We start from the raw sequence: 15,325 nt of genomic DNA, 5'->3' as shown, positions 1-15,325 counted from the left end.
CAGCACTGATCCCTATAGCACACCACTTGTTGTGTCATAAAAAAACTCAAGAAAGATCCATCCATGCCTACTTTCAGTTTCCTGTTAGCTTCTAGCCATGTCAATATGTTACTGGCTTATGAGCTTTTTTTTGAAGAATTATTTGATGTGGCACCTTATCAAATGCTTTCCATAAATCTTCCTGAAGAAGTGTTATACCCAAAACATCAGACTTCTCCACCTCCTGATGTTGCCTGGCTTGCTGTGCTCTCCCAGCCTCGAGCTTGTCTACTTTGGATTCCAGTATCTGCAGTTTTATTGTTTCTTCCAGAAATCTAAGCACAGTACATCTACTAATTCCCTTTCATCCACAACACCTTTCTTCTTCAAAGAACTCCATTCTTCATTGGGCGGCATGGTGGCACAGTGGTTAGCACTGCTGCCTCACAGTGCCAGAGACCTGGGTTCAATTCCTGCCTCAGACAACTGACTGTGTGGAGTTTGCACGTTCTCCCCGCATCTGCGTGGGTTTCCTCCGGGTGCTCCGGTTTCCTCCCACAGTCCAAAGATGTCCAGGTCAGGTGAATTGGCCATGCTAAATTGCCCGTAGTGTTAGGTAAGGGGTAAATGTAGGGGTATGGGTGGGTTGTGCTTTGGCGTGGCAGTGTGGACTTGTTGGGCCAAAGGGCCTGTTTCCACACTGTAAGTAATCTAATCTAATCTAAATTGACTCAACATGAATTCCCTTTCACAAAACAAAATCATATTGAGTCTGTCTGATTACCTTGAATGTTTTGAAGGGTGATGCTTTAAGGTCTTTCACAATAACTTTGTACATTTTCCATATGACAGAAATTAAGCCAACTGGCCTTAGTTTCCACCTGCTTTCTGGTTCCGTCCCTTTTGGAAATTAAGAGTTATTATTTACCAATCTATGAAACCTTATATAAATCTAAGCAATTTTCTTGAGTGCCTCTTTCTCTTCCATTTTTGATTTGCATCTACTTTTGGAGTATTTCTTGTGTCCTCTGTATTGAACACTGATGTAAAATACCTGCTCAATTCTTTTGACATGTCTTTATTTTCCATTCTTCATTCACCAGACTCACTTTCTAATGGGAAAACTCTCACTTTGTTAACTTCTTTCTTTTGAAAATACTTATGGAAACTCTTGTTATTTGCTTTTATATTTCTAGCTAGTTTTCTGTTGCATTCTAATTTTTATCTTCTTATTCATGTTTTGGTCATTTTCTCTTTATATTCTGTTGAATCTTCTGATCTACCACTCAACTTTGCAAAATTATTTACTTTATCTTTAAATGCAATGTAATTTTAAAAAAATTTTTCAGTTAATCATGGATTGTGGGTCCTTCCTCTGAGTTTTTTTTTCCCATTTGAATGTACCTACTCTGCATTCTGAAAAATTCCCACTAAGGTTTGCCAGTGTATCTCTATTGATCTATCCCAAAACCTAATTTGCCAATTCATTTTAGCCAGCTCTGTTTTCACACTCTCATAACTCCCCTTGTTTAAGTTCAAAGAACCAAGTCTTGGGCTCACTCTTCTTTCCCTCAAACTAAATATAATATTCAATCATTGATGATATCTAGAAATGCCTTCACTATGAGGCTGTTTATTAATCTTATCTCATTGCATATATATGCATACAACATTGTTACTATCAGAGGGCCCGTACAATAATCCTACAATGCCTTTTTTATTTCTCAACTCCACCCAAACCATCGCTATCTCTAAGTTAGATCATTTCTCTTTATTGTTATAATACGATTATTATTTAACTGAGTCAGCCATCTTTTCCTAGTTTACTGTGCATCCTAATTATCCTTACCCTTCCATGTTCAAGTCCCAATGTATATAATTCCCTGGCCATATCTTTGTAATGGCTATCAGATCATACTTATTTGTTCCATCAGTTCATTTATTCTGTTTCAAATACCATGTGCATTCAGCTAAGAGCCTCTGGTTTTACCTTTTTATTATTTTCTATCCTCAAGCCTTATCTATTGCTTTACTTTTAGATTTGTTATTTTGACACCTTGTGCGCACTATTTAGTCTAAAGTCCTCTCTACTTTCTGGGCTCTGGGGCTCCCTAAGACACTGGTTCCAGGTATCGACTGCTAACATGTTACAGCCCCCATTTTCCCCAATATTAGTGCTGGTGCTCCACAAGGTGCAGCCCACCCCTACTCTGGTATGTGAGCTACGTTCATGTCTCTCATCTCATTTGCCTTATGTCAATTTGCATGTGTCTCGGGTAACTTCTCTCTTAGCATTATTTTGCAGACCAAAGTTTTAGTAAGGTTGCAGGTCCAGTGTTGACTGGTCAGGCTTGCCAGGAACAGTAACAAACATTTAATTCTTACAGTACAAGCGTGCACGTAAGTATTATTATATCAGCAAAGAATTCCCTGCTGAAGGTAAAAAGGCCATCACAGTATCTTTGGTAGATCCTGATGGCAGAACAGATCAGGGTTAATCAGGGTGGTGATTTACCAGGAAACCACTTCCAGATATCATTTCATGGCAATGTGATGTTAAGCAGCAAAACACTAAGTGCTTATAAAAGACTGCAAGCTTTCATTTTCAGACTCTTGGAAACAAACACAAAGTCCAACATGTCCCTCTTGCTGTACTCATGGATATGCTACACTATTAAATGGAAGATGCTCTCTAGATAAAGTTGTTACAATTGAGCCTGTGCCAATCACAATTGGCAACTATAAAATATGAGCAGTTACAAGAGTGGCAAAATACTATTACCTAAGGGTGGCCTAATAATATTAGGGAAGTTCCTGAGAGCATTTTTTTTCAATTTGCCCCTTCAGAGATGACTCTGAAATGACCAAGCTTTTCACTGTGCCACAAGTGACAATAAATTCAATTCAATTCAATTCAATTCAATGACTTTTGGTATATCACAGCAAGTCATTCTCAAGGGCAAACAAAGTACCAAAAGCACTACACTAAGCTACCATGACAATGTGACACCAAGGACGCATGGATACTGAACATACAAGAAGGCTAGCATGTGAATCTGTGCACTGGCCAGGATTGAATCAGAATGGACAATGACTTATGAATGCGTGTGAGGGATGTCCAATATATCAACGCCAGCAGTGGAGGGAGCCTTTACATCCACATGGTTTTACTTCCCCTCCTTAGATAAAATTAGCAATGAATGCATTCATAGTGCTCAGGGAAGATTGCATCCCTGTGATGGATTACTTCTCCAAATTTGCCATTGCTTAGTAACTTAGCAACACAATGAGTGCAACCATCACTGAAACACTGACCATCATTTTCAGCTTCCATAGCATATTGGTACAGAAAGAATCTGACAATAGACCATAGTTCGCTGGCAAACCACTCCAAGCCATGTGTGCTCAGTTGGCAGCGACCAATACCCCTACCCTTTCTCATGCAGCCTTGGCAACATGTATGATATTTACCATCAAATCTATGTTTAACAAATATCAAGCAATGATACAAGATTTTTGCATTGCACTGCAACATTTTTGCACTTCACATGATGAAGGAGAAGCTCTGAAAGCTTGTGATTTCACATACGTCCGTTGGACTGTAACCTGGTGTTTTGTGACTTCTGACATTTTTGCACAAAAACCAATGGGCAAGAGATCACCAGCTCCAGCAGTTTGTACTTGGAAGGCAAATGCAAATGACGTAGACTAAGCCAATTGTCTAACACTCTGAGCCACTGGACACTTCTTTAAAGCTAGAGAAGAAGAAAGAGATCCATGACCAGCAAGCTATAGAGAACCACCAAAACTACATAACAAACAGGGAGGGTGAGTCAGAAAACCTGTCAGGAGTACTTGGATACCAGCAACATTTCAAAGATATTCAACTAGCCCAGATACGCCCATTTATTCAATGGTACTACATTGTAAAGTAACAGAAGCTAACTCAGACCAATGTACACCACCAAATCATGCACGTAGAGAGTGAAGAAGAAAATGAGTTTGCGATGCTGCCTGACAGCAACCAGCAGCAAGACAGCCCTGAGCAATCGAGACTAACCGAGAATAACACACTTCTGCAGATGGGTAAACAATCACCATATCAGGAAGAGTTGTCAGAACTCCAAAATAATATATTGAAGTTTGAATTGCTAATATTGTTGATTCAGTTTGTATAATTATTAAAGTGCCTGTGTGCAACTATATACATTGGCTTGATATTTCTTTCTTTGCCTTTGGATAAAAGGGGGACATTGTGTTATGTCTGAACAGACACCCTTGTGTTGTCATCAATATGTCATATCATCGGTACCAAATGGGCCAAATTGCCTCCTTCTGTCTGGTAATCATGTGGTCTGATGGTAGAAAGGTCTCAGCCTCCATCTACTGGGGCCACTTGATGCATGACACACCGAGGCAAGTGTGCTACAGTTTGTAACACATCAGTGTCTAATACAAATATTAGGAGCTGTCGTCAATGTTCTTTGAGTGTTTCGGTATTCCATTACCCACATTTAGTTATGGGAACTAGCATAAGTATCATCTCTACAGTAGAAAATACTCTGCAAAATGTAAAAATCTCATCACTGTAAATGACTGACTGTGGGGACAGAACAGGTCAAGGTTAACAAGAGGTTGTTGTTTAAATAGAGACAACTCCCAGCTCCCAGATATCACAAACCAACAAAGTTCTCTGCATCTCTTTACAAAAAGCATGATCCAAAGAAATGGAATGGATGATGAAGAAGAAGGTTGTTCAGATCCAAGAGTTGCAAAGTTTGGAACCTGACTGGGATGTCTAAAATCAGGGAATATACTCTCAGGCTATGGGGAAGACCATTTAAGATTGAAATGAAGATGAACTTGTTCACTCAGAGGGTGGTGAATCTTTGGAATTCTCTAGCCCCAGAGGACGGTGACAGCTCAATTACAGAGTATGTTCAAGGCAGAAATTGGTGGATTTCTGGAGACTAACAACATCAAGAGAAATGGTGATAGTGCAAGACTGAAGCATGAATCAGCTATGATTGCACTGAATGGTGGAAAAGTCTCAATGGACAGAATGGTCAACTCTTGTTCCTGTGTTCCTATGACTACCATTTGAGAGATTGGATTGCACACAAAAACAAACATAGCTGGACTGCGCCACCTGATGCATAGAAAAGAGAACACACTCGCCCAAAACACTGCTTCTAGTTCTTCATAGTTTTCGTATTATTGACCTGTTTCTGTGTTTAACACAATATCTGTTTGAACCTTCCAGAGTTTATATACAATTAAATACTTGGTGAAGCCATTGTACAGTTTGATCATATTTTACAGTTGCTGGAAGCTAAAATATGTCGCAGGAAAGGAGCTAAGAAGAACAAAACAGTATTTTGTCTTTAAAGCCCAGAAAGAAAATGTTGCAAGTAAAAAAATGACACCAGGAGAATTGCTCCTTCAGAGCATCAGCACAAATATGATGGGCTGAATTGCCTCCTTCTGTCTTCTAATCATTCTGTGTTGATGATTCAGGATGCAATTGGAATATTGTGTGCAATTCTTCTCTCCCTGCCTTAGTAACCTGGAAGGGTTCAGAAAAGATTTACAAGGATGTTGCCAGAGTTGGAGGATTTGAACTGTAGGGAGAGGGTGAAGAGACTGGGGCTATTTTCCCTGGAGTGTCGGAGGCTGAGGGGTGACCTGAAAGAGGTTTATAAAATCATGAGGGGCATGGATAGGATAAATAGACAAAGTCTTTTTCCCTAGAGTAGGGGAGTCCAAAACAAGAGGGCTTAGGTTTAAGGTGAGATGGGAAAGATTTAAAAGGGATCTCAAGGGCAATGTTTTCATGCAGAGGGTGGTCCATGTATGGAATGAGCTGCCAGAGGAAATGGTGGAGGCTGGTACAATTACAACATTTAAAAGGCACCTGGATGGAAACATGAATAGGAAGGGTTTAGAGGAATCTGGACCAAGTGCTAGCAAATGGGACTAGATTAATTTATGAAATCTGGTCGGCATCAACAAATTAGACTGAATGGTTTTGTTTCTGTGCTGTATACCTCTATTACCTTATGACTCTATGATATTTCAATCCAGTGGGCTCTAATTGTTAAAGCTTTTATAATGTGGAACTCTCAAAAATAGCAAAGTACAGATCAGAGGGAGTTGTAAATAAACATTAGGGCAGTCTAGTCAAATCGCAGCTTGCCTCGTGTTCTAATTCTGGCCGACAAGACATCCCGGATTAATTCATGCCTTGGAAACAATACAGAGAGGAGTCACATAGTCCTGAGGTTGACGTGCAGCTTATTGGAATTTATTTCTATTTAACTTATGTGAAACAGGCAAGTTCAGTTTGGCCATTGACTTTGCACTCCATCATTGATCTTGTTGCCTCAACATCCTTTGTCCTTAAAATCTAAACATATTTTACACTGAAAGAATCATAGAAAATGCTGGACAAGTGTGGCAGCATCTGTGGAGAGAGAAATAGAGTCAATGTTTTCAGTCCAATATGTCTTCTTCAAAACGTTCCGAAGAAGAGTCATACCAAATGTGAAACATTAACTCTGTTTCCATCTCCATAGATGTTGCCAAACCTGCTGACCATCTCCGGCATTTTCTGTGTTTGCTCCAGAATTCCACATTCGGTAGTATTTTGACTTTGCATATATTACATCTGCTTCAGTGTCTCAGTGACTAATTTTAACGTTTCTTGAGAAATGTTCAATGGCTTAATTAGGTCTGATTGCATCTTGACAGAGGAATGCTTATATTATTCCACTTTATATGTCAGCAACTCTATCCTATCATTCTGCTTCTCTACTTTATGTTACTGTGTGGCTCACTCAGTTTTGTCTGTGAGAATATTTATGTTGAACCAGTTTCTATTTTTGTTTTGCCAATTTGAAAGGTTGACACCTATGTTTTCCAGTTTCTTTGCCAAGTTTGAAGTTCTTTGCTTATTCCAGCTACAGTTAAACCCTAACTAGTAGGCAGTGTTTTTCCAAAGCAGCATCGGAACAGGGGTAGACCATTCAGCTCCTTGAGCCGGCACCACCATTCAATGAGATCATGGCTGATCTGTGGCCTAACTGCAAATGCATGCCTTTGGCTCATACCCCTTAATATCTTTGCTGAACATCAAAGTAATCTGTCTCATATTTAAAATTCACAACTGGTCCAGAATCCACTACCATTTGTAGTGAGTTTCAAACAACTACCACCCTTTATATGTAGAAGAGCTTCCTAACATCTCTCCAGAATGGTCTAGCCCTAACTCTCAGTCTATGCCCCAACTTCTAAAGTGTTCAGCCAGTGGAAATAGTTTATCTATCTCTACACAGTGTTGTCCTGATAATTAAAGACTTCAATCAGATCACCATGTAATATTCTAGATTTTAGAGAAAATAGGCCTAATTTGTATAACCTCTCCTCAGAACTTAACCCCTGAAATCCAGGTATCATTCTTGTAAACTTACATTGTACTCTGTCCAAGGCCACAATATCTGCCCTAAGATGTGGAGCCCATATCTGCTCGTAGTACACTTTGGGATCTAAATAGGATTTTGTATAACTGCAGCATAACTTCTGAATCATTGCACTCCACTTCCTGAGATATAAAGGCTAGAATTCCATTACCTTTCTTGATTATTTTCTGCATATCTGTGTGACAATTTAAAGATTGATATGCCTAAATCCCCAAATATCTTTGGACATCCACGTATTTAACTTCATAACATTTCAACATGATCTATCCTTCCTCAGTCTAAAATGGATAACCTCACAATTGCTCAAATTGAACTCCATCTTCCACAGTTGTACCCATACAGTTAGTCTATCAATATCCCACTGTAATTTTATGTAATAATCTATACTCTTTATGATGCTGCCTAACTTTGTCATGTCAGTAAATTGGAAATATGCCTTTCTATGCCATTATTCAAATCTTTAATAAATAATGTGAATAATTGGAGCCTGAGCACAGATCCTTGTGGGGACACCACTGGACACATCCTGCCAATTTCAGTACGTTCCTATTATCTCTACGTTTTGTTAAATGTCACTCAGCCAATTTCCCAGCCATGTCAGTAATTTGTCCACAATTCCATGGGCTTCTATCTTGTGTCAGACTTTAACAAATGCCTTCTGGAAGTCCATGCAAAGAACATCCATAGACACTCCCCAGTCCACTACCTTGGTCTGCACTTCAAAAACAATCAGTGAGGTTTGTAAGGCATGACTTCCCTGTTATGAATCTATGCTGGCTCTCCATGATTAACTGAAAATGTTTCAGGTGCTCAATTACCCCATCCTTGATTGTAGACTCCAACAATTTCTTCATCGCACATGTTAGGGAAAACTCAGCAGGTCTGGTAGCATCTGTAGGGAGAAAGAAGAATTCAAGTTGGCATTTTTGATTCTGATTTCCAGCATCCACAGTCCCCTGGGTATTCTAATTAGGAAAACTTGTCTGTTATTCCCTGGTTTTCCTCTTTTGCATTTCTAATGGAGTGGAATGACGTGCAGCAATGAACAAGGAAAAATGAGCTTTGAGAAATAGTACTTGGGAAAAAATACGAGGCTCTTGGACAAAAATAAACTAATCAAAGGAGAAGTAATACGAAGTTTTAAAAGGCAAATCCTCCTTGTCTCTTTACAGATGCTTTCATAAATAGACTTCTGAAATGCAGGGATTAATTGTATACTTCTGTAAAGTTATTACATGCAATTAAATAGTTTCTTGTTATTTCTCTGAGAAACTTTCCGAGTTGCTTCATATTGACCAAAACATAATGAGATTTTTCATACGTTGGTAAATAGGGCACCAAAGCCACAGAAAGAGTCATGGCATGAAAGAACAGTTGATGTGTCTTGTTTAGTGTTGGTTACAGTAAGAATGGTAGTGGGGCTATGGGAAGTACTCACAGTTCTTTGCATCCTGTCATGGGATTGTAAACATGCCCCTGTAGCAGCCTGTCAAGTCTCAGTCTGATGTCTAATCTGAAGGGTCACAATGAGTTCCAACAGTGAGGAACATCTTCCCTACTGCAGCCAAGTGTGAGAAATCCTGCAACTTGGCTTGAAACATTGTCACTCTGAAAACCTAAAATGAAAGCAAGCATTTGGGAAGGTGAGTGGATTAAAAGCGGGAAGGACAAAGGGAGGAAGGAAGGGAAGGAGAGACAAAGTGAATGATGGAGGGAGGAAGGAAGGAAGTGAGGAACGAGTAATGAAGGAAGGGAGAGAAAGAGAAAGGAAAGATGAAAGAGAGGAAAGGAGGGAGGAAGGAAAGAACAGGAGGACAAATTTAATTTTGAAGTATAGGCAATGTTCTTGTTGAAGGATTAGAAATGTGGCACATGCATATGCTTCACCAGGTGCACTTCCCAAACCTTTTCCAATTCTGATCTCATTTGAGTAGTTTGAAAGATGTTGTAACTCCTCAGCTTGAACTTTGAGGAGGGGAGTGGGTGGGAGCTGTGAGAAGGGGGGCCCTATTAAAGAACAAAGGAAAGAACAAAGAAAATTTACAGCCCAGGAACAGGCCCTTCAGCCCTCCAAGCCTGAGCCTATCCAAATCCACTGTCTAAACCTATCGGTCAATTCCTAAGCATCTGTATCCCTTAGCTCCCCACCTACTCATGCATCTGTCCAGATGCACCTTAAATGAATCTACCATGCCTGCCTCTACTACCTCTGCTGGCAATGCATTCCAGGCACCTACCACCCTCTATGTAAAGTGCTTGCTGCGTATATCCCCCTTAATCTTTTCACCTCTCACCTTGAACGTGTGACCTCTTGTTATTGAATCCCTCACCCTGGGAAAAAGCTTATTTCAATCTACCCTGTCTATACCCTTCATGATGTTGTAGACCTCAATCAGGTCCCCCCTCAATCTCCTTTTTTCTAATGAAAACAATCCTAACCTACTCAACCTCTCTTCATAGCTAGCACATTCGATATCAGGCAACATCCTCGTAAACCTTCTCTGCACCCTCTCCAAAGCGTCTACATCCTTTTGGTAATGTGGTGACCAGAACTGTACACAGTATTCTAAATGAGGCCGAACCAAAGTCTTGTACAATTTTAACATGACCTGCCAGCTTTTATACTCAATACCCTGTCCGATGAAGGCAAGCATACCATATTTAAAAATCACATAACATCAGGTTATAGTCCAACAGGTTTAATTGGAAGCACACTAGCTTTTGGAGCGCTGCTCCTTCATCAGGTGATTGTGCTTCACCTGATAAAGGAGCAGTGCTCCGAAAGCTAGTGTGCTTCCAATTAAACCTGTTGGACTATAACCTGGTGTTATGTGATTTTTAACTTTGTACACTCCAGTCCAACACCGGCATCTCCAAATCAAGCATACCATATGCCTTCTTGACCACTGTATCCACCTGTGTAGCCACCTTCAGGGTACAATGGACCTGAACTCCCAGATCTCTCTGCTCATCAACTTTTCCCAAGTTTCTTCCATTTACAGTATAGTTCGCTCCAGAATTAGACTACCCAAAATGCATCACCTCACATTTGCCTGGATTGAACTCAATCTGCCACTTCTCTGCCTAACTCTCCAGTCTATCTATATTCTCCTGTCTTCTTTGTCAGTCCCCTATGCTTTCTGCTACTCCACCAATCTTTGTGTCATCTGCAAACTTACTGATCCGACCAGCAATGCCTTCTTCCAGATCATTTATATATTTTACAAACAACAGTGGTCCCAGCACTGATCCCTGTGGAACACCACTGGTCACCTTCCTCCATTTTGAGAAACTCCCTTCAACTACTACTCTCTGTCTCCTGTTGCTCAACCAGTTCTTTGTTCACCTAGCTAGAACACCCTGCACACCATGTGACTTCGCTTTCTCTATTAGTTTACCATGGGGAACCTTAACAAAAGCCTTATTAAAGTCCATGTATATGACATATACAGCCCTTCCTTCATCTATCAACTTGGTCACTTCCATAAAGACCTCTGTTAAGTTGGTAAGGCACAATCTCCCCTGCACAAAAGCATGTTGCCTATCACTGATAAGCCCATTCTTTTCCAAATATAAATAGATTTTATCCCTTAGTACCTTCTCCAGCAACATTCCCAACACTGATGTCATGCTCACTGGTCTGTAGTTACCTGGAATATTCCTACTACCTTTCTTATCCAGGGGGACAACATGAGCAACCCCCCCAGTCCTCCAGCGCCTCACCTGTGTTTAAGGATGCTACAAAGATATCTGTCAGGGCCCCAGCTATTTCCTCTCTCGCCTCTCTCAGCAACCTGGAATAGATCCCATCTGGTCTGGGGGATTTGTCCATCTTAATATCCTTTAGCCTACCCAATACATCCTCTCTCCTTATGTCAACATGATCCAGAGTAAGTAAACTTCTATCTCAAAGCTCAGCATTCATCATGTCCTGTTCCTCAGTGAACACTGATGCAAAGTAATCATTGAGAATCTCACCCATTTTCTGAGGTTCGACACACAACCTCCCTTCCTTATCCTTTAGTGGACCAACCCTTTCTCAAGTCACCCTCTTGCTTCTTATATAAGAATAAAAGGCCTTTGGATTTGCCTTAATTCTGCTCGCTAAAGTAATTCTGCCCGCTTGATTCCTCATTTAAGATTGGTCCTAATCTCCCGATATTCCTCCAGATATTCCTCTGTTCTTAGCTGCCTGGACCTTAAGTACACTTCCATTTTCCTCTTGGCTAGTCATACGATTTCTCCTGTCATCCACGGTTCACAAATCTTGCCCTTCCTGTCCCTTATTTTCAAAGGGACATGCATACCTTGCACTATCTTCAACCTATTTTTGAAAGCCTCCCACATCTCAAATGTGGACTTTCCTTCAAATAACTGTGTCCAATCCACATTTCCCAGCTCCTGCCTAATTTTGATATAATTGGCCTTGGCCCAGTTCAGTATTCTTCCCTTTGTCTATGAGTATTCTAAAACTTACAGAATTGTGGTCATGATTCCCAAAGAAATTCCCCACTGCAATTTCTACCACCTGGCTTGGCTCATTCCCCAATACCAGGTCCAATATGGCCCTTTCCCTCATCAGACTATTGACAAATTTTCCTGGACGCTCCCTACAAATTCTGCCCCATCCAGACCTCTGACACTAAGTGTATCCCAGTCAATGTTGGGAAAATTAAAATCTCCCATCACCACCACGCCTCTACATCTTTCCATAATCTGTGTACCTATTTGTTCTTCTATCTCACGCTCACTGCTGGGAGTCTTGTAAGCTCACCAATGTAATTGCACCCTTGTTATTTCTCACCTCCACCCATAGTGCCTCACTGCTCAAGCCCTGCTTAAGAATAGTATCCTCATTTAGCACAGCTGTGATATAATCTCTGACCAGCACTGCAACTCCTCCTCCCCCTTTTACTTCCCTTCCTGTCCTGTGTGAAGCATCTGTTAGGAGGAGAGCACTGCTGTTGTGACTCAGTCTGAGCTTCACAGTGGTCATTTCTGTCTCAAAGCTTGCGACCCCCAATCCCAGCCGTGGTCCCAACCCCCACATTGGGAAACTCCCCTTACATCTTTGAAAAGGGAACTCCAAGAGAATAATGCTCCAGATTTCAGGGAGATTTGCCAGCCCAGGAGCAGATTTTGTTTTCTCATTCTGTTTGTGTTTTCTCTGGCCAACTTGGCAAAGTGAACATGCCTTTGTACATTTCGTATTTTGAAAGGGTATAATAATGACTAAATAATATTGTAATGAAGCATTATTAAAAACACACATATTCCACTATGACTCTGCTCTACTTTCCAACTGAAGAGCCTTTTAGAGTTCTTATTGATGCTCCAGCTTTGACAGGCCACTTGCCATCCTATTGGACAGTGCTAGCTCTATGTGCATGTTTTCAAACATCAACACATATAGACAAACCCACATCCCTGTATGTACACTGCACAATAACAGTTTACTTTTACAACAAAAACATCCTAAGAAAGGATTCTTATTATTTTTGGAGGGATTATGTAGGATTGTCTATGAATGCATTGTGAGCTCAGCCAAAGCGGCTGCCTCTCTTTGAACACTGGAATCAATGCATCCATTTGTACATACCGATGGTCTCTTTATTTCACATGCAAAACTTGAATAGTCGACTTCTCATCTTTCTTTTGTTCCTTAAATTGATCAATGGGCCACTCACTAAATGGAATCCATGGAATTGTCACTGTATGATTGAGAATGCGAACGAGGAATTAACTGAGGCTACAGTTAACAGTTTTCAAAACTCTGCAAACATGGCCCGGGGAGTAAGAGTAGAAAATGAAATCACTAGATTAAAAAAAACATGAGATGTGGACTGATGAGTTTATCGACTAACTTTATAAGTTTTTAGTTTCACATCTGCAGCGAAAAAGTGCTTCTATGGGATGTTAATGTGCATTCTCTGCATGTTTACATTGAATAATCTAATATTTTTTATATCTACTGAGGTTGTTTGAGTGTTTCTGGGCTCTGTGCCCAAACTGACATTGTGGATAACTATATGAGCTCTGTGAGTATAACTTTCCTTTCCCCAAAATATTCTTTATCTATAAAATTTTTTTAAGGATGTCACCTAACAGTTCAAACTTGATATTACATGAAGTGATTTCTGTAACACTTGCTAACAACACTGAACATTTTGTACCACACAACACTTGCCTTTTAAGTTACATTCGAACATACATTTGCATTTCATATCAGCCATTTTCTTCTTGTAGCTTTGAGGCTTCACAGGGTTTCCATTCCCTCAATATATGGTGGCTTTTGCCCATTGAACATTTGCTACAATCCATAGTCCTGGATCTTAAAGTATGCCAGCCTCTGTGCATTTACATTGTACGATTCTGTATAGATTTTTAAGATTTGTATGGATGGAAAAGTTATGCATCTCTACCTGGACTTTGTTGAATTCCTTCAAATTGGGTATAGTAATCTATACTCAGAATGGGTATGCAGTAAGGCTGGGAATATGACAGAAAAGCACTTGAACATGCAGGAAGATTTCATATCCTTGACATCTCAAATCACTTCCTTAGCAATCAATGATATTCTTAAAGTGTAGTCATGCTCAATTTGTTGTGAAATTTGGGAGCTGTGTTGCACTCTGCAGATTACTATCAACAAATAAAACTAGTGTCCTCTCGATGAGGCTGATTTAGAAAAAAATTTTGGCTCTTTTCCAAATTCTAGTTTTTCAGGCAGATCAGCTTTGGCTTTGTAACCCATCCAAAAAATAATGTTTTTAACAATCTAGTGTCTGTTAGAGTGAATTATTTTCTGGACCTTTCAAGACATAACCCTGAGCCTTTCAATTCAGAGTCAACGCATAATCACATCCCAAATCAATACTATGCTTGGAATATATAGTGCGAAGTTGGTACAAGTATTCCAGATCAATGTTTGCACTTTAATTTTGAGTGTATGTATTTGGGCTCAGAACACGAAAATAAGGATTTAGATATAGCGGGTATGTGAGCTTGGATGCAACTGCTTGTGCTCACTGGGGCGTAAGATACATAATCTTGTGTTCAGTGTGAGATTGAGTTCATGTATTTATGTTGAGGTTAGGTATATGAACAGGTTGATATCTGTATTCAAATGAGTTTGGGGACATGTACCTTACTGAATTGGATAGATGGAATGAGGACTATAGGAATATGTATGAGGGGAGTATATGGAGTGTGGGGCAGTACTCAAATGTGTCAGAGGGTTTATTAAAGGAAGAGGAGTATATAAATGTGCGTGTATGCTGTGAGGACTGTACACACAGTGAAGAAAGAATTTTAAGACATTTGGGAGAGGTATATGATTCTGCATGAGAGGAGTACATGTTGTGAGGGGTGTATATGCATTGAAGGGTATATGATGCAATGGGTTTATATCGATTAAGGAGCATATATGAATGTGTGTGGTTGAGTACATACATTAAGTGGATTATATGCAGTGAACAGAGGATGTGAATATGCAAAAGGGGTGTATATGCAGTGGTTGTGTGTTTGCAGTGAGGGTATATCTGCAGTGAGAGGTGTAAATTCAGTGAAGTTGTATATGCAGTGAGGGTCTATATGCAGTGAAGGGCGTATAAACAGTGAGGGGGTATATGCAGTAAGGAGTATATCCAGAGTGAGAGGTGTATGTGTAGAGAAGGGCTGTATCTGCAGAGAGGGGTGTACGTACAGTGAGGGGAGTATTTGCAGCGAGGATGTATATATAGTGAACGTGTAACTGCAGTTAGGGTGTATCTACAGTGAGGGGTATATCTGCAGTGAGGGTCTATATACAGCAAGAACATATATACGGTGAGAGTGTATATACAGTGAGGGTGTATCTGCTGTGAGGG

Source organism: Chiloscyllium punctatum, chromosome 44 (assembly GCF_047496795.1).
Source record: "Chiloscyllium punctatum isolate Juve2018m chromosome 44, sChiPun1.3, whole genome shotgun sequence".
NCBI classification, from domain to species: Eukaryota; Metazoa; Chordata; class Chondrichthyes; order Orectolobiformes; family Hemiscylliidae; genus Chiloscyllium; species Chiloscyllium punctatum.
This window is presented reverse-complemented; position numbering follows the sequence as displayed.